The sequence below is a fragment of the Mauremys reevesii genome, linkage group 14, assembly GCF_016161935.1.
Source record: "Mauremys reevesii isolate NIE-2019 linkage group 14, ASM1616193v1, whole genome shotgun sequence".
In the NCBI taxonomy this organism is placed as follows: domain Eukaryota; kingdom Metazoa; phylum Chordata; order Testudines; family Geoemydidae; genus Mauremys; species Mauremys reevesii.
In genome coordinates, this window is record NC_052636.1 from 32,967,983 (window position 1) to 32,993,705 (window position 25,723).

Below are 25,723 nucleotides of genomic sequence, written 5' to 3' on the forward strand. Positions count from 1 at the left end.
GAACTGCAAAGGGCAAAAATGGGCCACTCATCTGGTGCTGCAAACAGTTCAAAAAGCTTTAAAAGTTACTACGTGGGAATCAGGAAAAGTAAAGTATTGATAGCCCTAGAGATTTTTACAGTGTTGATCTCCCTTGCAGATTTTCTGATGTTTAACATGGGATGAGTGCCAAGAGAAGCTTTTCCCACACTCACTGCATTCATAGGGCCTCTCCCCCGTGTGGATTTTCCGATGTTTAGAAAGGTCTGAGCTGCTAGTGAAGTTTTTCCCACACTCATGGCATTCAAAGGGCCTCTCCCGCATGTGGATTCTCTGATGTTGAGAAAGGTTTGAGCTCCTAGTGAAGCTTTTCCCACACTCATGGCATACATATGACCTCTCTCCTCTGTGGATTGTTTGATGCCTAAGAAGGTGTGAGCTGTGATTGAAGGTTTTCCCACAATCACTGCATTCATAGGCCTCTCCCCCGTGTGGATTCTCCGATGTTTAGAAAGGTCTGAGCTGCTAGTGAAGTTTTTCCCACACTCACGGCATTCATAGGGCCTTTCCCTCGTGTGGATTCTCTGATGTCTAGAAAGGGCTGAGCTCTGAGTGAAGTTTTTCCCACACTCACGGCATTCATAGGGCCTCTCCCCTGTGTGGATTGTTTGATGCCTAATAAGGTGTGAGCTGCAATTGAAGGTTTTCCCACAATCACTGTATTCATAGGGCCTCTCCCCCGTGTGGATTCTCTGATGTTGAGAAAGGTTTGAGCTGCTAGTGAAGCATTTCCCACACTCACGGCATTCATAGGGCCTCTCTCCTCTGTGGATTGTTTGATGCCTAATAAGGTGCGAACTGCAATTGAAGGTTTTCCCACACTCACTGCATTCATAGGGCCTGTCCCCTGTGTGGATTCTCTGATGTACAGAAAGGGCTGAGCTGTGAGAGAAGGTTTTTCCACACTCCCTGCATGTATTTTTTCTCTTTCGCCTGAGGATTTCCTGCTGTGTTGTGGTTTCCATGAGGACCTTCAGAGTTCCCAACAGGAAATAAATTTATCCACTTTCTCCCTGGCTGGTTTCCTTGATCTGTTTTTGGTCTGTGCTGAATCTCCCAGGATTTTCCCTGCTCATGACTCCTGGACACATTCCTTATTGATCTTTGAGATAATGTGTGGTGTCACTGGAAAAGTTATGATTTGCTGAATTTGATTATCCTACCTGTGTGCACATATCATGTTCGTATCTGAAGTTATGGATATTGACTCTGTATCTGTATTTCAAATGTGCTTACTCTGGGTAACACCCACAATGAGCCTTTCAGGTACAACAATGAAGAAGCCAGACAGTTCATGGCTCATCAACAAAGACAATGGACTGTGGAAGAGCTTAGCCTTCCTCTGAATGTTTCAGCCAGCCTGTTAGTCATGGATACTGTGACGCAGCAGGACCTGTGACCAGACCACATGACACTAAACTCCATTTTACTACCTGTATTTTTCCACAAACTGGACTGGGAACTGAGTTTGGAACAAAGGGTTCCTGCCATATGGAAAAGCTACATAAGGTAGGGTGTGACATCATCTCTTGGCCTCATTCCGCACAAAAGAGAACTCCTGGAAACACCTGAGGAACAAAAACTGAAGTGGGGGAAGTGCTGCTCCCAGGGTAAAGGGATTTCTAGCTTGTGTATGGAAACTTGGTGGACTGCTTGTATCATTAGTCAGGGTGAGAAACTGCTAATTCAAATTCTATCCAGCTAGTATGTAAGGCGTAGTTTGAGTTTTGGTTATTTGCTAAATAATCTGCTTTGATGTGTTTGTTATCACTTATAATCACTTAATCTGTCTTTCTGCAGCTAATAAACTTGTTTTATGCTTTATCTTAACCAGCATATTTTGAGTGAAGTGTCTGGGGAAAATCTCAGTTTGGTTAGCACAAGCTTGTGTCCCAGATTGAAGGGAAGGGGAACTATATTAATGAGCTGACATTACAGAGATACCTGTGCACTATAAGATGGTATAATTCTGAATTTATACTACAGCAAGTGTGCAAGGTTGGGGAGCTGGGAAATTGGCTGTTGTCGTCTATCTCTCCTTGAGCGGCTCAGGTAAAGCACTCAGGTAGCTTAGTTGGATGCATGGCGCCACCTGCTGTCGTGTTGGGTGATAACAGGGCCTGGAGAGGCTGGCTGAATCTCCAGCAAAGCAGTGTGAGACGGGCCAGCCCAGCTTGAGGGTTAGAGGGCACAGCGGTTCCCAGAAGCCCCCCAGACTGCCCCCTGCGGGTGACAACCCATGACACCCTAAACTACACTAGTGTCAGCAGCTTTGTCACATCCTGTCCCCTCCCTTTCTCCACCTGAGATATTTCCTGCCTCCTAGCAATTCCCACCCTCCTATGCATTTACTGCTTCTCTCCCTCCAAGCAGAACCCACCACCAGCTCCCTGAGAATCCCTTACCTGAGCCAGCTCCATTGCAGCCATTTCCTTCCCCTTGGGAGGACGGGATGATCTGGAGCAAAACATGGACGTTATTCTGTAGCCTGCTGGGGAGAAAAGGGCAAGGTGTAAGAATTCAGATGGGGCTTTTGTCCATTCCACCAGCCGATTCCCCCCAGCATTGTTCCCTGCTAATGGACATTCTAGGTTCTGCCACACTGTGAAGCACAGAGTGACCTTATTCCAGTACAGGCCGAGCGCCCTCCCACCAGGGTGTAACCCTCTGACACATGGTGAAACCCTCCCAATAACAGTCTTTCTGTTACACTTATCAAGTTTGTGGACAATACCAAGCTGGGAGGGGTTGTAAGTGCTTTGGAGGATTGGATTAAAATTCAAAATGATCTGGACAAACTGGAGAAATGAGCTGAAGGAAAGAGGATGAAATTCAGTAGGGACAAGTGCAAAGTACTCTACTTTGGAAGGAACAATCAGAGACCAGAGAAGAGCAGAATCCAAGGAGTCACTTTGGGGGATTCTCCCTGTCATTGTCCCCAAGGCAGCTCTCTCAGGTTTACAAAGTTGTTTGATGCTCCAGCCTTTATACAGTCTCTCCTGGGAGTGCCCCTTTCATGGGCTGGGCCTAGTTTTAGTTTTCGGTAGTTAACAATCTTGGTTTATTGAATCTCTACCTGAGTTGGCTCCCTGCAGCCATTTCTCTTCCCTGTCCACCAGGCTGGGATGAGCTGGAGCAAGCACATGGACAATCATTCTGCATGTCTGGGGAGAAGGGCAGTTGTGGGCGTCTCACAACCCGGTTTTTAGTTAATTCACATCAAATTCCCAGGTCCCCCTTCCCTGCAGACAGACACCCTAGAGTCTGCCATGCTGGAAATGCTCAGTCTGTTTATTACAATGTAGATCTGGCCCCTCCTGCCAGGCTAAGCCCAGACACATTACAGCCTCCCTTCTCCCTCCCCTCACCCGTAACAAAGTCTCTCTGAACACAAGGCTAGAAAGGCGGGGCAGGAGTCACTGTGAAGTTCCCTCAGACACTGACCCAGCAGCTACACCAGCAGGGGAATATGGAGTCAGGAACTGGCTTTCCCTCTGTCTGATCCTTGTTTTGTTCACTGGAAAGTGGTTCTGCCCTGGGATGCCTGGCCATGTATCTCTGGTGGACTGAAGGCTGGAAATCTCTCCTGCTCATTTCTCCCACACCCCTTTCAGTCTCTCCTTCCCAGTCCTCTCTCCCTGCCCCTCTGGCTGGGACAGTCCACTTCTGGGGCTTTGTCTCCATGGCTGGACTCTCTGGCAATTGCTACTGGGAGGAGAAATGAGGAGAGGGGCTGTTTGTCAGTCACTTTCTTGCCAGACCCCAGCACTTTCCCTGAGGTCTTTGGGTTACCTGGAGGCTTGGCTCAATTTAGTAACAGGACCCAGGGCTGCCCTGGGGGCTAGGACCAACTGGAGAAACTCCCCTGGGCCGGGCAGGAGAAGCAGCTTTAATTCAGGTCACTTCCAGCACAGAACCCCACTGCGGGAGCAGCGGCTGCCAAGCCTGGTCTCCCAGATCACAATGGAGGCTGCGGCCTCCCAGGCCCAGGAAGCTGATTTGTATCCTGAGCAGAGGGACAGGCGTCACAGAACCAGCTTCCCTCCTTTGGCTCTCTGAGGAGGCAGCTAATGAGAGCCCCTCTGGGAGAATTGCTGATCTCATTGCCCACTGTCCATCCCGGAGTCACTCCTTGTCTTTCCTTGGTGACTCCTGGATTAACAGATAAATGAAACCGAGTTCAAGAAAGAATGAGTCAGAATGCTGTGGAAGAGACCATTGTGTGGCAGTGCCAAACCCCTTCCACCTCCTCATCCCCAGATCCAGGACAGGACTGGACAAGTGAAGAAATGGAACTGGAAGTTCCTGCAGTTTCCTCAAGAGGGAGAAGAGCAAAAATCTGTGATTTTACCTCACAGTGTTTGATAAGTGGCTAGAAAGTTATCACAGTGTTTGAGCCTGGCCGAGATGTCGGGCAGTGCTGAGCCAGGATTCCTGGCATAAGCTAATCAGGAGAAAGTAGGGCGCAGCCCCAATTCAGCCATCCCCACAGATATTCCTGGACCCAGCGAGTCCTGGCCCAGTTACCTCGATACCCCTGGAGGCCTGACACACAACCTGAATCTTCATTGCAGGTTAGGAATCCCAAAGGTTCCCACCAAAGACTAACAGCCAGAGACCCCAAAGGACCCCCACTGGGAACTCAGGTCCCTCACTGCCTGCCTAGGATCCCCCGCCCTCCAACAGGATCTGCCCTGCCCTTTGCCTGGCACCCCCTCCTCCCCTGCGGGATCCTGACACTACAGGGGCACCTGGCCAGCCTAGCGCCGGGGATTCTCCCACACACTCTGTGCACTGGGCACAGCAGCGATCCCAGAGGTCTGCGGGAAGCCCAGACAGGAGCCCCTGGCACAGCACCAGGCTCCCTCTAACCCCCTGTCCCGCCTCCCAAAAAGGCCTTACCCGGCTGCTCTGCAGCCAACAGGCCCCCAGCGATACCCACCTCCCAGGACCCACAGCCTCAGGGCTGGGCACATCACAACCACCCCTAGAGCCCCAAATCTCCAGAGACCACCAACCTCACTAGGAGTGCCCCTGCCCAGCCACCCAGAGGCCTCCCCCTGCCAGACTCCCCCTTCAGCGGCAATCTCCCCACACTGCCCCACCCCCACCCAGCAACACTGTTACCTCACCGTGCCTGAGAAGTGGATAGAAAGTGACCACCGCCCCCTGCTGGCCAGTCCCACAGGCAGAGGGGAGCCCTGAGGATAATGTCTGCTTGAACAGGGAGAATGGAAGGCCTGGAGGAGGAGAGAGGACAGGCATGGAGTAAGTAAATGTCCATGGCCTGTCACTGGCAAATAATGGCCACCATGGATCCACACCCAGAGGTGGCTGCATCTTAGCACTGGAGGAAGCAACCCTTCACAGAGGCCATTTGCCATGGGGTTTGGGATACTTCTCAACTTTCACACTGCACTCAGAGTGACCTCCTCATCCACGTTACCAGCTGGAGAAAGAAAAGGGTCAATAACTCTCCCGTTACCAGCTGGGAACCACTGGAGCCCCAAACATGGGAGGGCACCTCTGGCTTTAACGGCTATTAAATATCTGGCTGGTCTCTTTCATGTTAAACATTTTAACAAGAGATAAAGGAGGGAATTAAATGATTCACAAAGGAGTCAGGAAAGATGATCTCTGGAGCAATTTAACCCCTGTGACCTCCAGGATGGGAGAAAGAACTCAGGGCAACAGAGTTCCCTCCCGAAGGAAGAAGTTGCTGGGATTTGAAAACACGGGGAACAGCCCCAAACCAGACAGATTTTTAACTGACATTTGATATCCATGCTGAGATGAAAAGAAAGAGGCAAAACCTGAGCTTTGAGAGCAACGTTCCAGAAATGAAAAGAAGTTCCCAATCTGAGAGATTTTGGATCCATTTTGCAAATTATAGAGAAGAAAGTGGAAAAATCAGAGGATTTTATATCAGTTAGTTGTTGATAGGAGTAAAATCTGAGTGTTTCCACATCAATATTTGATAAATGAATAAAGAGGAAATGGGCAACATTTGCAAACATTTTATATCTAGAGTTCAAGAATCTGAGAAAAGGTGTAAATCTGAGATTTTCTTGGTATTTTATAATTAGAGAAGTGGGGGAAATCTCAGGGCATATTCAACAGAAATAAGACAACGCTACTGAGAGCAGTGGGGCAAATGTTTGGGATTTATTTTTATATGAACCTTTGAGATTTGCACAGAAAATGTGTCACAAACTGCGTATTTGGTAACATGAGAGAAAAACACCAAGATCTGAGAGGGATTTTATATTGCTGTTAACGAACTAGTGGGAAAGGGGGACTGTTGAACTTGGATTTTATCACGACTGTCCAATACATAAACACAAAGTGATGGTTTACCCCACCATTGCCATGGGCAGCAGGAGCCCTGTGTGGGAGCTGATTAAAAGGGCAAGGAGGGGGAGCTGAAAGGTCCTGGATAAGGAAGGGGAGCAGCAGTGGGGGCCAGGCGGGTGACTGGCAACTGATGGTTGGGGGCAACTGTGTTTGGTAGTTGAGGGGGGCAACAACTGGGATTGGGGAAGCGGGGTCTGGGCGGTCCCACGGGGACACGTGCGCCTCCCTTCCAGCGATGAGCTGCTAAAATCTTAACAACCAGTTCCTATAAAAAGTTCTGATTGAAGAGATGTGCCACAGGATGGATTTTTGTACCAATAGGGTTACCATACGTCCGAAAATATTTTCCGGGAGGAATTTTAAAATTTACCACCCAGACAGCGATTTAAGAACCTAAAGCCTGACATCTCTGAGAAAATAGAAACCTGTATGTTAACCCGACCTACAGTTCTTTTTACAAAGATGGGCCTGAACTAGAACTGAGCTCCGTTTCCCATGTGTGGGTGCCGCCACTCCCTGGGGTGTGCTAGGGTGACCAGATGTCCCAATTTTATTGGGACAGTCTCAATTTTGGGGTCTTTTTCTTATCTAGGATCCTATTACCCCTCACCCTCTGTCCTGATTTTTCACACTCGCTGTCTGGTCACCCTCGGGTGGGCACAGGTGTGGGTCCCAGCTGCTCCATGCCCCCCCACCCCATTGAAACAGGTGTGCAGGGTTAGTGCCCTGGGAACTGCAGGGCACCAGTGGACATGGGGCTGGCTGCAGACAGGGGCGTGGGGCAGGGCTAGCTGGAGGCAGGGAGTGTGACACGGGCTGGCTGCAACAGGGGCTGGCTGTGGGCAGGTGGTGCAGACAGGCTGTGGCGGGGAAAGGGGCTGTGTCAGGGGTCGGGGGATGGCAGGGGCTGCGGGCTGGGATTGTGGCAGGAGGTAAGGGGGGTGGCAGGGGCTGTGGCAGGATGGATGGCAGGGGCTGGCTCTGGCCAGGGGGTGCAGACAGGGGCTGGCTGGAGGCGGGGCGGCAGAGGCTGCGGGTGGGGGGAGGTGGCAGGGGGGCAGCTGTGGGCAGGAGGAGGGGGGGTGCAGACACTCACAAAGGGGGAGCAGCTGGGAGCAGGAGGTGGCTGTAGGCAGGGGCTGCGGGGGGTGCAATGGGGTGGCAGGGCAGGGGGTGCAGACAGGGGCTGGCTGTGGGCAGGGGAGGGTGGCAGGGCAGGGGGTGCAGACAGGGGCTGGCTGTGGGCAGGGGAGGGTGGCAGGGCAGGGGGTGCAGACAGGGGCTGGCTGTGGGCAGGGGAGGGTGGCAGGGCAGGGGGTGCAGACAGGGGCTGGCTGTGGGCAGGGGGTGGCATGGCAGGGGGTGCAGACAGGGGGCTGGGGGCAGGGTGACAGGGGCTGGCTGCGGCGGGAGGGTGCTAGAGAAGATTTTAAACTGACGTTTGAGACTCATGGGGAGAACGGGGGAAATCGGGGGAGACAGGAGAGCTGATCATTGGAGGGGATGGGGGGAAATCGCCCCAGATTTTATAGCCCGTGTGAGACACTGAGAGAGAAAAGGGGCAGAACTAGAGAGAATTTGTATCAGGGGCGAGAGGCAAGTGGCACAAACAGGGACAGGATCCAATTAACCCCCCTCCCCCCTGGGAATTTCCTGGCTGCACAGAGACAGTTCAACCCCCGCCCCCCGCAACTCCAGCTTCTCCCCTCCCTGCCTGAGACCCCCCCCATCTACCCCCCCCACCAGGCCCGGCTCTGCACCCCAAATCCCACGGGGGCTGAGGCAGCTCGGAGGCGTCTACCAGGTTCCCGGGGGCCGCGTCACTTTCTGCCCAGCCCCAGTGCCCCGGGTCTCTCACTCCCGGGGGCTGTAGGCAGGGGTGCAATGGGGTTGGCAGGGCAGGGGTTGCAGACAGGGGCTGGGGCAGGGCAGGGGGTGCAATGGGGGTGGCAGGGCAGGGGTTGCAGACAGGGGCTGGGGGCCGGGCGGGGGGTGCAATGGGGGCAGGGCAGGGGTTGCAGACAGGGGCTGGGCAGGGCAGGTGCAATGGGGGTGGCAGGGCAGGGGTTGCAGACAGGGGCTGGGGCAGGGCAGGGGTGCAATGGGGGTGGCAGGGGTTGCAGACAGGGGCTGGGGCAGGGCAGGGGTTGCAATGGGGGTGGCAGGGCAGGGGTCTAGACAGGGGCTGGGGCAGGGCAGGGGTGCAATGGGGTGGCAGGGCAGGGGTGCAGACAGGGGCTGGGGCAGGGGTGCAGACAGGGGCTGGGGGCAGGGCAGGGGTGCAATGGGGTGCAATGGGGGCAGGGCAGGGGTGCAGACAGGGCTGGGCAGGGCAGGGCAGGGGTGCAATGGGGGTGGCAGGGCAGGGGTGCAATGGGGGTGGCAGGGCAGGGGTTGCAGACAGGGGCTGGGGGCAGGGCAGGGGTTGCAATGGGGGCAGGGCAGGGGTTGCAGACAGGGGCTGGGGCAGGGCAGGGGTGCAATGGGGTGGCAGGGCAGGGGTTGCAGACAGGGCTGGGGGCAGGGCAGGGGTGCAATGGGGGTGGCAGGGGTTGCAGACAGGGGCTGGGGCAGGGCAGGGGTTGCAATGGGGGTGGCAGGGCAGGGGTGCAGACAGGGGCTGGGGGCAGGGCAGGGGTGCAATGGGGGTGGCAGGGCAGGGGTGCAGACAGGGGCTGGGGGCAGGGGTGCAGACAGGGGCTGGGGCAGGACAGGGGTGCAATGGGGGTAGGGGTGCAATGGGGGCAGGGCAGGGGTGCAGACAGGGCTGGGGCAGGGCAGGGGTGCAATGGGGGTGGCAGGGCAGGGGTGCAATGGGGGTGGCAGGGCAGGGGTGCAATGGGGCAGGGCAGGGGTGCAAACAGGGGCTGGTGGCAGGGCAGGGGTGCAATGGGGGCAGGGCAGGGGTGCAGACAGGGGCTGTGGGTGGGGTGCAATGGGGGCAGGGCAGGGGTGCAAACAGGGGCTGGGGGCAGGGGTGCAATGGGGTGGCAGGGCAGGAGTGCAGACAGGGCTGGGGCAGGGCAGGGGTGCAGACAGGGGCTGGGGGCAGGGCAGGGGTGCAATGGGTGGCAGGGCAGGGGTGCAGACAGGGGCTGGGGAGGGTGACAGGGGCTGGCTGCAGCGGGGGTGCAGACAGGGGCTGGGGCAGGGCAGGGGTGCAATGGGGGCAGGGCAGGGGTGCAGACAGGGGCTGGGGCAGGGCAGGGGTGCAATGGGGGCAGGGCAGGGGTGCAGACAGGGGCTGGGGCAGGGCAGGGGGTGCAATGGGGGGGCAGGGCAGGGGGTGCAGACAGGGGCTGGGGGAGGGGTTTCAGGGGCTGGCTGCGGCGGGGGGGTGCAGGCAGGGGGCTCTGGGCGGGGGAGGGGCGCAGCCACTCACACGGGGCGGGGAGCAGCAGGAGGCAGCCGGGCACCCACCAGGCAGCAGCAGGAGCCCCAGGGCCAGAGCTCCAAAGAGCAGCAGCAGCAGCAGCAGGGCCAGGAGGCAGCTCACGTGGCTCCTGCAGCGCAGCGCCCCCCGGCGGCCGGGAGGAGGAATTGCACCTTCCCAGCCAGAGCCCATCCAAGCGACCCGGCTCCAGCTCCCCCTGCCCCCTGCCCTGCCCTGGCAGAGACCCGGCACCTCCTAGAATATCAGGGCTGGAAGGGACCTCAGGAGGTGTCTAGCCCAACCCCCTGCTCAAAGCAGGGCCAATCCCCAACTAAATCCCCAAATGGCCCCCGCAAGGAGTCAGCTCCCAGCCCTGGGTTTAGCAGGCCAGTGCTCCAACCACTGAGCCATCCCACCCCCACTCCAGGGGCAGCCATGGGCTGGGGAATGACTCAGGGCAACAATTTCCCACCTACACAAGGACAAATCGCTGCAGATCAAATGGGTGGGAAAATGCCCCTCACTAGAGAAGATTTTAAACTGACGTTTGAGACTCATGGGGAGAACGGGGGAAATCGGGGGAGATGGGAGAGCTGATCATTGGAGGGGATGGGGGGAAATCGCCCCAGATTTTATAGCCCGTGTGAGACACTGAGCGAGAAAAGGGGCAGAACTAGAGAGAATTTGTATCGGGGGCAAGACGCAAGGGGCACAAACAGGGACGGGATCCAATTAACCCCCCTCCCCCCGCCCGCCACTCCCCCCCCCCAGGAATTTCCTGGCTGCCCAGAGACAGTTCAACCCCCGCCCGTGTCCCACCGACCTTCCCCTCCCTACAACTCCAGCTTCTCCCCTCCCTGCCTGACACCCCCCATCTCCCCCCAAACCACAGGGGATCCCCCCACCAGGCCCCGGTCTCTGCCCCCCAAATCCCACTGGGGCTGAGGCAGCTCTGAGGCTTCTCCCAGGTTCCTGGGGCAGAGTCACTTTCCTGCCCAGCCCCAGTGCCCCCCCCGGGGTCTCTCACTCCCCGGGGGCTCCGTGGGAGGCTGGACACCAGGGATGCAGGACGGCAGGAATGGGGGTGACAGGCCTCCTGTTCCTCAGTCTCACGGCGGGACCGAGGGGGTTCGTTACTCTCCGGCTCGGGAGCACTGGGAAGACCCGACCGTGGAGGGGCCGTCGCTGGGGCGGCCCGCGCAGGCGCTGAGCACGTCCTTATATCACTTCTGTGGTGGGAAAAGTGCTGAGGAGATGGAACGCTGAGGGCTGGTTTTGGCGGGAAAAACCGGTTTGGACTGGTTTGAGCCTGTCCCCTGATGGTAAACAAGTCCCCTCTCAGAGATGGAGTCCAGGGGTCAATAGTTCATATGCTCCAGATTGGATCTTATTTTAAAGCCAGTGATTTACTTCATAAACATCTTATTAACCAACTCATTGAACCTGTTGAACAGTTCATACTCCTGACACCTAACAATGAGATAAAAAAAAGAACACAGACAAGCCTTGTCAGTAACAGCTAATGTCCCAACTCTGCGCTTGTTGCAGGGCTGCTGCTCAGGGACGGGAACCTCCTGGCACCCCAGCCTCCACAATCACTCAGGCTGCACTTTCTGCACGACTAGGTGTTGGCTGAGTGGGGCATGAGAATTGGTGGCCTCTGCTGCAGGTGATGGGAATCGCAGGTATTTAAAGCCATGGCCTAGAGGAGGGAAGTGCCTAACTCCAGAGTCTGCAGCTGCCTAGGGCCAGGGCTGAGGATTTAGAGTCCCTAGTGCAGCCATTGCAAGGTTCAAGCAGGCTCAGCCCTGGCATTGCCGCCCCTCCTGCGGCTAGTAGCTGCAGCTGGCTAAGGCTGGCCTCTGGGAACTGGCCCCATGGCTGTAGCCAGAGAAGCTACAAGTGGCTCTGTGACTACTGGGGGCCATTAAGCTAGAGCAGCTAAAGACACTGGAGTTCACCTCAAGGAACAGAGGTCACCAGTAGGACAGGAATGTCAGGGGGAGCAGGGAAAGAGGGAGCAGGTCAGGCTGGCAGAGGGAGCTTCCAGCTGGGTGGGAGCATGTCCAAAGTGGAAAGGAAACAAGCGTGGGGAGAGGTGGTGGTGACCAGGTAGCAGACTAGCATGTAGATGGGAGCAGAGGGAGAGAGGCTGGTGGCTTCAGATTCCCAAGGGCTAAGTCCTGACTTTGGGGAGATGGTGTTTGCAGGTGGCTGGCTCACATGGCAGGATGGCTGCTGAGGGAGGGATCTGTCAGTCCTGATCAGGTGTCTGCTGGCTTTAGAACTCTGAGCTGAGACTAGGATCACATGCGGTGACTGGTGACGTGGGGGGTACTGGAGACATGGCTAGAGAAGGTCTGAATGAGGAAGGAGATAAATTTGTGGGGAGTTTCCTTGATCACTATGAAAGTTCTGCTCACTGTGGACACTGGTAAACCCACATGGGTGTACAGCTAAATAAGAAAACCTGGGGGCTGAGGGAGCTGTGTAGGGCAATGCATATAGTCACGGAGAGGTGTGTGATCAAAATGAAAAATGTCTCTGAGGTTCAGTAGCGGGTATGCTAAGGCACCAATGGCACTGCCCCACCAGGCCCACACTCAGAGCCCACAGTGACTATATAGGGGCCTACAAATATGTTTGGTGCTGAGGCCCACAAAAGGTTAATCTGGCCCTGACTGCCTGAGCACTATTTCAGCCCCACATTTTTGGATGGATCTCCCACAGTGGGAGCTGCAGAGCACTCCCCCCGCCACACCCACCCACCCATCCACCCCCTGGTGTTGGGAGGGGAACAGGAGAAAGGACAAAAGAAGCAAGAGACAAAGAGAAAGGAGGGAGGGAGGGAGGAAAAGGTGAAACAAAAAGGACAAACCCTAATGTCTCCAGTGATTCTGAGGGACAAAATCTCAGGTGCACAATAAAATTCTGCTTCCTTAAGCTCGTGTTTTCCATGCCTAGAATTCAACTGTCACCACATGGATCAGACTGAACAGGTTTCAAACTTCCAGGAGGCTCTTACCTTCTAAACAGGGACGGCTGTTTTCTAGTAAAATCACTACAAGGGAAGGAGAAAACTTGGAAGAGGTTCCTCCTGGTGCTCACGTCCATGAACCCGAATACTCTCTCGGTCCTCAAAGAGAGACCTGGAGAAGGAGACTTGCTGGAGCAAAGCCACAGGGGTCTCTGAGGTTTCCCTGGCCCCTCACCCCTGTCCTGCCTGGCTGATGTCAGCATCTCTCTGTGAGGTCACCACCTCCCCACCGCCTTTGACCAATAGTCTGAAGTCCTGCAAAAGGCCTTTGTGATGTCACTGCCACACCCCTCCCTTGCTGTGCCAATGTCCTGCCCCTGGCCAGGCACTTTGCAGGTTTGAGCTACTCCCTGTGGATCACCCCACTCAAGGAGCGTTCGTTCTAGGCAGCAAGCCGGCTAGACAGGGAAACATCAGACGCTGCTCCCAATGCTACACTCAGTTTTTCAGAAATTACTCGACTTTATGGCCAGAAGAGACCATTAGAGCATCTAATTTGACCCCCTGCATATCACAGGCCTCCTGTAGGACACAATAGCTACTTTTGGGGCAAACACATTCCAGAAAGGCATCTAGTCTTCATTAAATGACATCAAGAGATGGAGAATCCACCACTTTCCTTGGTAGCTTGTTCCTGTGGTGAATCATCCTCGCTGTTGAATATTTTTGCCTTAGTTGAAATATGAATTTGTCTCTTTTCACCTTCCAGCCACGGGGTCTTGTTATGCCTTTCTCTGCTAGATTAAAGAGCCCCTTAATAGCCAATATTTTCTCTCCCTGAAGGCACTTCAACACTTCAATGAAGTCACCTTTCAACCTTCTTTTGATAAGCTAAACAGGTTGAGCTCTTTCAATAGCTCACTAGAAGACATTTTTCTCCAGCCCTCAGGACATTTGGTGGCTCTTTGCTGCCCCAGCTCCAGTTTCACAACATGTTTTTCAACTGAGGACACCAAAACTGGAGGCAGTATTCCAGTATCAGTCTCACTGATGCCGTGTCACCTCCTGTGACGTTATTGACATAATCTGTAACTGTATAGATCACCGTTGCGACCGCTGTTCTATATTTGAAGCCAATATTATAGAAAGGTTGTCGTGTAAGGGGTCTATGGAGAGGTTCTGATTGGCTGATTATAATGATGCCATCTCTAGATTTGTATCATTTTTGTAGTTGATGTTATAAGTATTGGCTCTGTTCTGTCATTATTTCAAACTTGTGATCTGCTTCCGGGGAACACCCCAGACAAGTTGGTGTCAGTTCTGCCTAGCCTGCTTGATGGCCCATTAAGGACCATCAGCTACACAATCGACCCACTGAGAGAAGGCAGATACGCCTTGTGACTCAGCAAAGTATGCAGGGACCTGCCTATGGAGAGAACGCTAAGGTTTTTCTATGCCACGTGCTGGATAGAGTGTCCTTGGGACAAAGAAAGCAAAGACCACATGGCAAGAGACTATAAAAGGCTGATACCTCATCTCCATCTTGTCTTCAATCCTGCTTCATACCTCTGGAGGGACTTTGCTACAAACTGAAGCTCTAGACAAAGGACTGAATGGCCCATCCCAGCGGGGGATGTACTCCAAAGACTTGATTTGAACCTGCAGTTTATTCCATCATTGCTACAAGCCTGAACCAAGAACTTTCCCATTACTGTATGTGAAGGGTTAAAATCCATGTGCATTTTATATAACAACCTGGTCTATGGATTGTGCCAGCTCTTTTCCAGACCCGAAGTCCAGACTATGGTCTAGCCCACTATGACTCTTTTGATGGTTTAAATTACACTCACAGGCACTGATGATAGAGTTACTGAAAGTTTGGGAGTTAGGAGCTGATAGGTCAGTGGTCCAGTCCTCTCACAGATGACCCCGACCCTCTGGGACAGGGGCAGGTCTGAGCTCACACCAAATGCCTCATTGTGGCTGCCAGAATCTATGGGCGGCTCATTTAGTTTACACTGAGGGTTGAGTCCTGCTTCGTGCACCATGTGTGAGAATGAAAATCCTAAACCGCCCTTTGAAATAACAAAAGCAGCAGGACATGTTATTGTCCCTGCCCCAAAGCAGACAGACTGATGGAGAAATGCCATTGAGACCAGGGTAATACTCCACTGCCGTTCTACCTTTTTTACTTGCTAAACTCCCTCCCAGCCTTGTGGGGTCTCAGAGCCCGGTACTGAGCCTGAGCCGAGATGTCTACACTGCAAATTTACCACCCCACAGCCCAAGCCCTGGGAGCCTGAGCTGGTATGGGGCAGCCCTGGGTGTTACATTGCAGTGTGGACATAAGCCTATTGTGTTTCATTTCTTAGGTTCTGCTGCCATCGTGTGGCCATTTCCTTCCCCTCCTTTCTGTCCAAAGCACAGAGCCCAGTTCCTCCAGAGGGAGAAGGACATCTTTCTTCTTTCCTTCCTCAACAGCCCCCTTCCTTGGAGAGCCCTTTGCTGGGGTCTGGGTGGGGAACAGCCGTTTCTGAGGATTAATTTCATATTAATGGTGTTGATCTATAGATTTTACAGCCAGACTAGATCACTAGGTACCTCTGCTCTGACCTGATTCAGAACAGAGTCCAGAGAATTTTACCCAATGACTCCTACATCCACCCCAAGATCTTCTGGCTGAACGAGGAGGGTTCATTCAGAAAGTCATCGTGTTTGGGTGTAAAGGTGTGAAATGATGGGGAAATTGGCTCCTCTCTCAAGTTTAAATGTTGTCACTTCTACATCTAGACCGGGGTGGCCAACCTGAGCCTGAGAAGGAGCCAGAATTTCCCAGTGTAACTGCCAAACGTGCACCTTTGTATGCAACTACTGAGTCAATTGTGAACTTTCCCATCATTGTCCTTTGCTCTTAATCCTGAGGCTATTGCCCCATCATGGGGCCATTTCCTGCCTCTCTTTCATACAGAAGCACAATTTTCTTTGCACAGACACAGGAACAGCAAGATCTTTCTCTGTCCCTTGTGCAAAGCAGGGGGGCAAATTCCATGGAAACAATGGACAAGCAGGGGGCTATGGGCACATCCAGCCCTGTCCGTGAGATGTTCCCTCCCCTCTTTCTTTATGCCCCTGTTGTTATTTCATGGATTGTCTGGGATGGGGAAAAAGCTGAGATCACTCCAGGTGGAGGGGAAAAGAACCCTGAAAATCTCAGGACCCAACCCTGCTACCGGGATCACTGAGGTGCTGGGAATCTGCCTGGGAAAGGGACTGTGTGAATTGTCAAGGTGGGGAATGAATAACAATCTACAACTAGATCCACCTCATTAACCACCGACACAGGCTAATCCTGCTGCCGATAGAAGGGAAACTGGGAGCCATTCTTTGCTGTTCAGCCATGGAAACAGTGACCCAATTGCACCGCAGTGAATGTGCTGGGGAAAGCTAGAGTTTACAGGCAGGTGGAAATAGCAGATCCTAGAAACACCTGGAGCTCCGCACACCACTTCTGCCACCAGGGTGAGGTGTTGAGCTGCTCACAGCATCCCCCACCATGACCTTGCAGCAGGGGATTGCCACCCCGCCAACCCAATGCAGGGGAGATGGCTGAGTGTATCTCTGCACCCTGAGACCAGGGCAACCACTCTCTCTCCCCCACACATAGAATCTGGCCCTGCTGAAAAGTGACCCCTATGAACAAGTCACCTCCAGGAGAGCAGGATTGGTCCTCAGAGAGGGGAATGGGCTTCTCGTGAAGCTTATAGGTCACTGGATGCTATGGAAACAGGAGGGCTCTGAGTGTAACCCATAGCACACACAACCCGCTAGGGGATATAGCTCAGTGGTTGAGCATATGCTTTGCATGTATAAGGCCCTGGGTTCAATCCCCAGCATCTCCATGATCCTTTTTTTCACCCTGCTGCTTTGCTCATGCCCAGAGGGGATGTGGCCCACCAGTCTCCCTGCAGGAGTTTCAGTCCTGCTCAGTGAGGGGCAAGTGACAATTGCATGGAAGGTCTGGGGGGGTTCTGCTCCTAAGTCACCTCGGTACGTTTAAGATTCCCACCTGCTGTGCTGCTTGGGACAATGGTAGATGAGAAGGGCGAATCCTCCAGCACTGGAGGGAAAGGTCCCATCTGCACAGACTGAGAGGCAAGGAAACAGAGGGGCAGGGTTGAGAGAGGTCAGTGATTTACTCCCAGCAGGGGACACTGTCTTTTTGAGTATCAGAGGGGTGGCCGTGATAGTCTGGATCTGTAAAAGGCGACAGAGTCCTGTGGCGCCTTCTAAACTAACAGACGTATTGGCGCATGAGCTTTCGTGGGTGAATCCCCACTCCGTCAGATGAATGGAGTGGGAATTCTGTGCCTGGCTAGCCAACTACAAAAGCAGTTTCTCCTCCCTTGGTGATCACACCTCAACTGCTAGAAGAGGGTCTCATCCTCCCTGATTGAACTAACCTCGTTATCTCTAGACTGGTTCTTGCCTGCATACTTATACCTGCCCCTGCAAATTTCCACTACATTCATCTGACGAAGTGGCATTCACCCACGGAAGCTTGTGCTCCAATACGTCTGTTAGTCTGTAAGGTGCCACAGGACTCTGTCTTTTTGAGGCGAGTGCTGCTGGCTTGAAATGGTGCTGACGATGGATAGAAAAAAGGCTGGAGTCAGTGACAGAGGGGACCACAGAAGGGGAAGGGGAATGGCAGCCCCACAGAAGGTCCTGGGTGCTCAGATGCCCCCAGTTATTGCACCCAGGCCTGTCCTAGAGAGAGAAAAGACACCGAGGGACCCAGCCCCCCTACAGTGATCCCATGGACAAGAACCTGGTTAGGAGTGGGGTGAAGGTTCCCTCTGGGCAAAGGGGAGCTGAAATCCCTCCGTGTCCTGGAATTTAAGCAATGAAAGCTTCAAACCCTGCATGGGTGTGGGCTGAGGTGCATCAGCAGAAGGTTGGGCTGGACAGGTGTGGCAGGTTTGTATCATTTTTGGTGGTGCCCAGAATGGGACCAAGTCCTGCCCCACCTGCCACACACACCTGCCTAAGGCTCTGGGAGAGTTTGGGTGCAGGGTCTGGGCTCAGTCAGAGGGTTGTGGCGAAGGAAGCAGTGTGGGGGGCAGGCTCTTGGAGGGAGTTTGGGTGCAGGTGTGGGGTCTGGGCTGGGGCAGGGGTTGCAGGAGAGGGTGAGGGGTGCAGCATTTACCTCGGGCATCTCCCGAAAGCAACCCGCAGCCCCTAAGCTGGAGGGCGGGGGCGTCTCTGCGCACTGCTGCCCGCAGACTCCACCCCTGCAGCTCCCATTGCCACAGTTGGCAGTTGTGGCGGGGGCAGCATGTGGAGACCCCACCACCCCCACAGTTGTTCTTCTCACAGCTGGCTGATGGGGGGCAGCAGGGGAGCTCCCAAATCTGGGGGGATCTTTCTGTGCCCCACTGTTAGTTCTCCATCCTATCTCCCCCTAACCACGCACACCACTCCCCTCCCCATTATCAGTGTTTTAGAGAGACCCCTCCCTCCCTTTATGGGATACAGACTCTCTGTGACAGAGACTGACTAGGGATCCTCTCTGCATGGCCCCAGTGGGGAAGGAAAGAGACTGGGGGAGGGGGAGAAGATGGGCAGAAGGAGTCTAATGGGGCAAAGCCAGAATAGAGGAGATTTTCTTCCTGTTAAAATGTACTGGAGTCTCATCGCTGAAAAGCCGCATCTTGAGTTAAGTTTGAACCAGCAGCCTTTCAATTACCAGGCAAAGGTGTGAACCACAGAGACTGATAACTGCCTGCTTCCCAAATGTGTTTAAAAAACACCTACAGGGGTGCAACTGGTTAGTGCAGAGGGGCCATCTGTTGGGGTTATGAGTTCAAGCTTTCTCTCAAGCCCTTGTTTCTCTTACCTGTGTAGTTTGTTTTGCCTAATTCATACACAAAGTGCTATAGTAGAAAAAGGAGAGTAAGTTCTAAAATGTAGAGGTGGGTGCATACTTTAGAAACATCGCCCCTATGCTGCCATTAGTTCCATTAGATTGTTTACTGGAAGGGCAAATTGATTTCCTTGCTACTGAGAAAGATGCCAGGACAGGTCTGTGGGCACCAGAGCTCTCTGCTTCTTCCAGCTCCTTCCTGCTCCAGTCACTGCTGTAGGAGGATCCTATATGCACTGAGCCTAAACATTTTCCTGGGCCTTCTTAGCATAGTTGGCAGCATGTCAGTCTCATACTCAGTAGGTCCTGAGCTCACACCTCAGAAAAGACAATGGTTTTCTGCTCTCTGCTTCAGATTTTCTAAAGGAAATCAGACAAAAGAAGCTATAGGAGAGTGGTTCCTAGACACTCTAACACACACAGATTTTTCTAAGGCATTAACTTTTCCTTCTCTGTGGAGTTTGTATTCTCCATAGAGCAAAATAAAACAAAAACATGCAAGTCTAAGACTAATACAGTATGAAACTCAATACAGATAAAATCTCACCCTCAGAGATCTTCCAATAAGCTTCTTTTGCAGACTAGACTTATTTCTTGTCTGGGCCCAATCTTTTCACCTGGTATAGTCCTTGTTCCAGCTCAGGTGGTAGCTAGGGGATTTCTCATGACCTCAGCCACCTTTCTTCTGTTCCACCCCCTTATACAGCTTTGGTACAAGGCAGGAATCTTTTGTCTCGCTCCTGGGGAAAAGCCCCAGGTTTAAGATGGATTCCTGTACCAGGTGACATGGCCACATGTCCTGTGAGACCCCAAGCCTTCATTGTTCCTGGCCTGACTCACAGATGGTGCAGGACAGAGCCATCTCCAGTCAATTGTCCTGGTTAATGGGAGCCATCAAGAGTCCAAACCACTATTAATGGCCCACACTTTGCATCATTACAACAGGACCTCAGAGTTATAGTTCATATTTCTAGCTTCAGATACAGGAATGATCGGTTCATACAAAAAGGCTGAACACACACAGTAGATAATAAGCTTTGTAATGATACTGCACAAGAGACCTTTTGCATGAAGCATGTTCCAGTTACATTATATTCACACTCAGCATATTTTCATAAAATCATCAACATCAAAGCAGGGAAAGGGTTTTACTGCGGCACCTGGGAGCAGTTGAGTTTCATGTCCAGGCTGTGCTATGAGTTCCTCCAGGTTTCCCATGAGCACACAGGGCCCTTAGCGGGTACTCTCGATACAGGAATGGCCCAAATACAATGAAGTGATGGGAATTGCATTTTCCTTTTTAATTTTTGAATTTCCAATGACATTTCTGTTTGTGATTTCGTTTTGCTTCGTATAACTGTGTTTTCTCAAGGACTTGATATTTACCAGGCTAACTAACAGCTAATAACGGGAGACTTCCAAGCAGGGTGTGGGCGAGCGGAAAAGAACTGTAAGAGACGCTGGTTTTCGACCTTGTGTTAGATAAGAATAGAATGCAGATTGTAGCAGAAATTGCTGAGAGAAGTAAGCTATCAGAAAGGAATATGTACAAACAAAATGCAGTTGTTGCTCCTCAGTGTATGTCGCAAAAGGTATAAATGCTTGCCTTAATTGTTTATCTAACCGAGACCTACCTCGGGAGGGGAAACTCTGCCTGTCTGTACTCTCCCGAATAACTGCAGTTGCTCGAAATAAACGGCATAATATAACAACATTTAACATCCCTGTGGTGGGAAGAACATCTCAACAGCCCAATGCTGTGGCATTTAATTTCAAAAGGGAACTATACAAAAATGAGGGGGTTAGTTAAACAGAAATTAAAAGGTACAGTGACTGAAGTGAAATTCCTGTAAGCTGCATGGACACTTTAATGACACCATAATAGAGGCCCAACTTACATGTATACCCCAATTTAAGAAGCACAGTAAAAGAACTAAAAGAGAGCCACCGGGGCTTAACAACCATGTAAAAGAAGCAGTGAAAGAGAAAAAGTCTTCCTTTAAAAAGCGGAAGTCAAATCCTAGAAAGGAGCATAAACATTGCCAAATTGTAGGTGACAAATCTGAGGAACTGTCACAGACTGAAGTGTCACTAGAGCAGGTTTGGGAATTAATTGATAAACTCAACATTAACAAGTCACCAGGACCAGATGGCATTCACCCAAGAGTTCTGAAAGAACTCAAATGTGAAGTTGCGGAACTATTAACTATGGTTTGTAACCTGTCCTTTGAATCGGCTTCGGAACCCAATGACTGGAAGTTAGCTAATGTAACGCCAATATTTAAAAAGGACTCTAGAGGTGATCCCGGCAATTACAGACCAGTAAGTCTAACATCGGTACCGGGCAAATTAGTTGAAACAATAGTAAAGAATAAAATTGTCAGACACATAGAAGAACATAAATTGTTGGGCAAAAGTCAACACGGTTTCCGTAAAGGGAAATCGTGTCTTACTAATCTATTAGAGTTCTTTGAGGGGGTCAACAAACATGTGGACAAGAGGGATCCAGTGGACATAGTGTACTTAGATTTCCAGAAAGCCTCACCAAAGGCTCTTACATAAATTAAGTTGTCATGGGATAAAAGGGAAGGTCCTTTCATGGATTGAGAACTGGTTAAAAGACAGGGAACAAAGGGTAGGAATTAATGGTAAATTCTCAGAATGGAGAGGGGTAACTAGTGGTGTTCCCCAAGGGTCAGTCCTAGGACCAATCCTATTCACCTTATTCATAAACGATCTGGAGAAAGGGGTAAAAAGTGAGGTGGCAAAGTTTGCAGATGATACTAAACTGCTCAAGATAGTTAAGACCAAAGCAGATTGTGAAGAACTTAAAAAAGAGCTCACAAAACCAAGTGATTGGGCAACAAAATGGCAAATGAAATTTAATGTGGATAAATGTAAAGTAATGCATATTGGAAAAAATAACTCCAATTATACATAAAATATGATGGGGACTAATTTAGTTACAACAAATCAGGAAAAAGATCTTGGAGTCATTGTGGGTAGTTTTCTGAAGATGCCCACGCAGTGTGCAGAGGCGGTCAAAAAAGCAAACAGGATGTTAGGAATCATTAAAAAGGGGATAGAGAATAAGACTGACTATATTATTACCCTTATATAACTCCATGGTACGCCCACATCTTGAATACTATGTACAGATGTGGTCGTCTCATCTCAAAAAAGATATACTGGCATTAGAAAAGGTTCAGAGAAGGGCAATTAAAATGATTAGGGGTTTGGAGAGGGTCCCATATGAGGAGAGATTAAAGAGGCTAGGGCTTTTCAGCTTGGAAAAGAGGAGACTAAGAGGGAATATGATATAGGTATATAAAATCATGAGTGATGTGGAGAAAGTAGATAAGGAAAAGTTATTTACTTACTCTCATAATACAAGAACTAGAGGCCACCAAATGAAATTAATAGGCAGCAGGTTTAAAACAAATAAAAGGAAGTTCTTCTTCACACAGCGCACCGTTAACCTGTAGAACTCACCTGAGGAGGGTGTGAAGGCTAGGACTATAACAAGGTTTAAAAGAAAACTGGATAAATTCATGGAGGTTAAGTCCATTAATGGCTATTAGCCAGGATGGGTAAGGAATGGTGTCCCTAGCCTCTGTTTGTCAGAGGATGGAGATGGATGGCAGGAGAGAGATCACTTGATCATTGTCTGTTCGGTTCATTGCCTGGGCTGCTTCTGTTCTACAACTATAATTGTATTTTTACACCAAAATCACTAACTTGAGCAGCCAATTCCATGTACAGTCCTAGTGGATGTAAGGCACAGGTAACCCTCTCTCCCCCACCTGGAGCTGATGAAATTCCTGGCTGGAAGGACACATGCTCCTACAAGTCAAAAGAAAGGAGCTGATAGAAAAGATCACAGGACTGACCCCAAAGAAGGGTGAACTGCAAAAGTCAGAAGCAGGCAACTCATCCGGCAGAGCTGAGAGACCACAGTGAAGATGGTGCAAAGATCACTAAATTGGAATTAGCAAATGTGATTTTTTTTAAAACAAATTTTTGGGAAGCCCTAATAAAGGCATTTCTTACAGTTCTCTCCCATTTGGATTTTCTGATATCTAATAGGGAATGATATCTGATTGAAGCTTTTCCCAAATGCAGAGCATGTGTAGGGTCTCTCCACTGTGGATTCTACAATGTCTGACAAAGTCTGAGGGTATGGCTACACTTGCAAATTTGCAGCGCTGCAGCAGGGTGTGAAAAACACCCTCTGCAGCGCTGCAAATTGCGCGCTAAAGCGCCAGTGTAGTCAAAGCCCCAGCGCTGGGAGCGCGGCTCCCAGCACTGTCCGTTATTCCCCACAGGGAGGTGGAGTACGGACAGCGCTGGGAGAGCTTTCTCCCAGCGCTGGTGCTTTGACTACACTTAGCGCTTCAAAGCGCTGCCGCGGCAGCGCTTTGAAGCGCTAATGTAGCCATAGCCTGAGTGCTCAATGAAACTTTTCCCGCACTCAGAGCATGTGGAGGGGCTCTCTCACGTGTGAATTCTCTGATGTGTGATAAGGTGTGAGCGCTGACTGAAGCTTTTCCCACACTCAGAGCATGTGTAGGGCTTCTCCCCTGCGTGGATTCTCTGATGTGTGATAAGGTTTGAGCGCTGGCTGAAGCTTTTCCCGCACACAGAGCACGTGTACGGTGTCTCTCCTGTGTGGATTATCTGATGTATGATAAGGTTTGAGCGCCGACTGAAGATTTTCCCGCACTCAGAGCATGTGTAGGGCGTCTCTCCTGTGTGGATTCTCTCATGTGTGATAAGGCTTGAGCGCCGACTGAAGCTTTTCCCGCACTCAGAGCACGTGTACGGCGTCTCTCCTGTGTGGATTCTCTGATGTGTGATAAGGTGTGAGCGCCGACTGAAGCTTTTCCCGCACTCAGCGCATGTGTAGGGCATCTCCCCTGTGTGGATTCTCTGATGTGTGATAAGGTGTGAGCGCCGATTGAAGCTTTTCCCGCACTCAGCGCATGTGTAAGGCGTCTCTCCGGTGTGGATTCTCTGATGTCTGATAAGGTGTGAGCACCGATTGAAGCTTTTCCCGCACTCAGAGCACGTATAGGGCGTCTCCTGTGTGGATTCTCTGATGTCTGATAAGGTTTGAGCGCAGACTGAAGCTTTTCCCGCACTCTGAGCACGTGTAGGGCGTCTCTCCTTTGTGGATTTTCTCATGTGTGATAAGGCTTGAGCGCTGACTGAAGCTTTTCCCGCACTCAGAGCACGTGTAGGGCTTCTCACCGGTGTGGATTCTCTGATGTGTGATAAGGTTTGAGCGCTGACTGAAGCTTTTCCCGCACTCAGCGCATGTGTAGGGCTTCTCTCCTGTGTGGATTTTCTCATGTGTGATAAGGCTTGAGCGCTGACTTAAGCTTTTCCCGCACTCAGAGCACGTGTAGGGCTTCTCACCGGTGTGGATTCTCTGATGTGTGATAAGGTGTGAGCGCTGACTGAAGCTTTCCCTGCACTTGTGGCATGTGTATTTTGTCTCTTCCAAGTTGATTCTCTCATGTGTAATAAGGTCTGAGAGGCTACTGAAGTTCTCCTCTGGCCTCTGCTGAGTCTCAGAGGCTTTTACTGTTTCTCGGAGTTCACAACTCCTGGAAACATTCCCTTTGGGTCTTCCTGATAACGTCCCATGTGGTGCTCCTTGCTCAGCATCTTCCTGCTGGGGTTTCTGCTCCTCATTCTCACGCACCATCCTATCACCTGATGGGAGACAGAGAGAATCCAGACATAGATCACTACCTGCACTCCCTGTGCCTGAGAGGAAGGAAATCTCAGAGGGCTTGGCTACACTTACAAATTTGCAGCGCTGCAGCAGGGTGTGAAAACACACCCTCTCCAGCGCAGCAAATTGCAAAGTGTAGTCAAAGCCCCAGCGCTGGGAGCGCGGCTCCCAGCACTGTCCGTTATATTCCCCACAGGGAGGTGGAGTACGGACAGTGCTGGGAGAGCTCTCTCCCAGCGCTGGCGCTTTGACTACACTTAGCGCTTTAAGTGCTGCCGCGGCAGCGCTTTGAAGTGCTAAGTGTAACCACAGCCAGAGACAGGAATTTTAAAACGGATGAACAAACCAAAATATGTGCAGGAGAGATCAAACCTATCGGGAGCTGATTTTCCCCAGAGGAGAGAGGAAGGGATCAGTTTTGGTCTGCATTTCACCAGAACTTGCAGGGGAAAGTGGGATCAGGTAGGGATCTGCTGCCAGTTGTTAGTCAGGATAGGTGGGAAGCCATGAGTAACATCTGCCTAATTATTCCACATCTGCAGGGAACAATCCTGAACTTGGAGAGCTCACAAGGTCTTTGTAGGGCATCCCGAATGTTTTCTGTATTCACGGACAGTTTTTGACTTGCTTTAACCAAGTCCTCACCTGTGCAGGCAGCTCTCGGGAGCACTTCTTTCTCAGAACCCTGGAGGTCCAGGACCCACGGCTCTTCCCCTCGTTCCAGCTGTGAGACCACATCAGGTTTGGAATTTAGAAACCCTATGCCAGGCAAAGAAAACAAGGGAGGTCAGTGGAATTTGTGGGATACTTGTCACAAAGAATAGTCCATGGTTTTAAGCTCAGATCATTTTTAAGCAGTAACATCCCAAGACCAGCTTCCTTGGCTCAAAGTGGCAGGAGAGTTATTATTATTATTAATCATACACATTACCTTAGTGCCTAAGGACCAACTAACAGTGTGTCTCCGTTGTGCTAGGCACAGTACAAATGCAGAATAGTAGATGGCCCATGCTCTGAAGAATTTACAGTCTAAATAGACAAGACAGACACAGCATGGGGGAAGGGGTAGAACCCTCTGTTAGAATGGCGATATTCAGGCCTGCCTGCAAAGCCTATATTTTAAGAACTTAGGTGTATTTTTATCACTTAGCTAGTTACAGGAGTATGAAAACAAAGAATCAAAATCACAGTCTGCCTGTGTCTGGGCCTTCTCTTACTGTGACCGTCTGAGGCCTTGTTCTTAGGCTAAGGCCTTTGGCTAAGCAGCAGGGGCAGCCATAAGCTGGGAAGCGAAGGGTCACATCCTCACATCCCAAA

At 51.6% G+C, this 25,723-nt stretch overlaps 1 non-coding gene and 1 pseudogene across 1 annotated transcript; one reads left to right on the forward strand and one right to left on the reverse strand.

The window, feature by feature from the left end:
* Positions 1–303: 303 nt before the first annotated feature.
* LOC120381936 lies at positions 304–24,265 on the reverse strand (annotated as a pseudogene).
* On the forward strand, positions 16,571–16,642 carry TRNAA-UGC. Its single transcript has one exon. It is a non-coding gene; the product is annotated as a tRNA-Ala (tRNA).
* Positions 24,266–25,723: the final 1,458 nt, after the last annotated feature.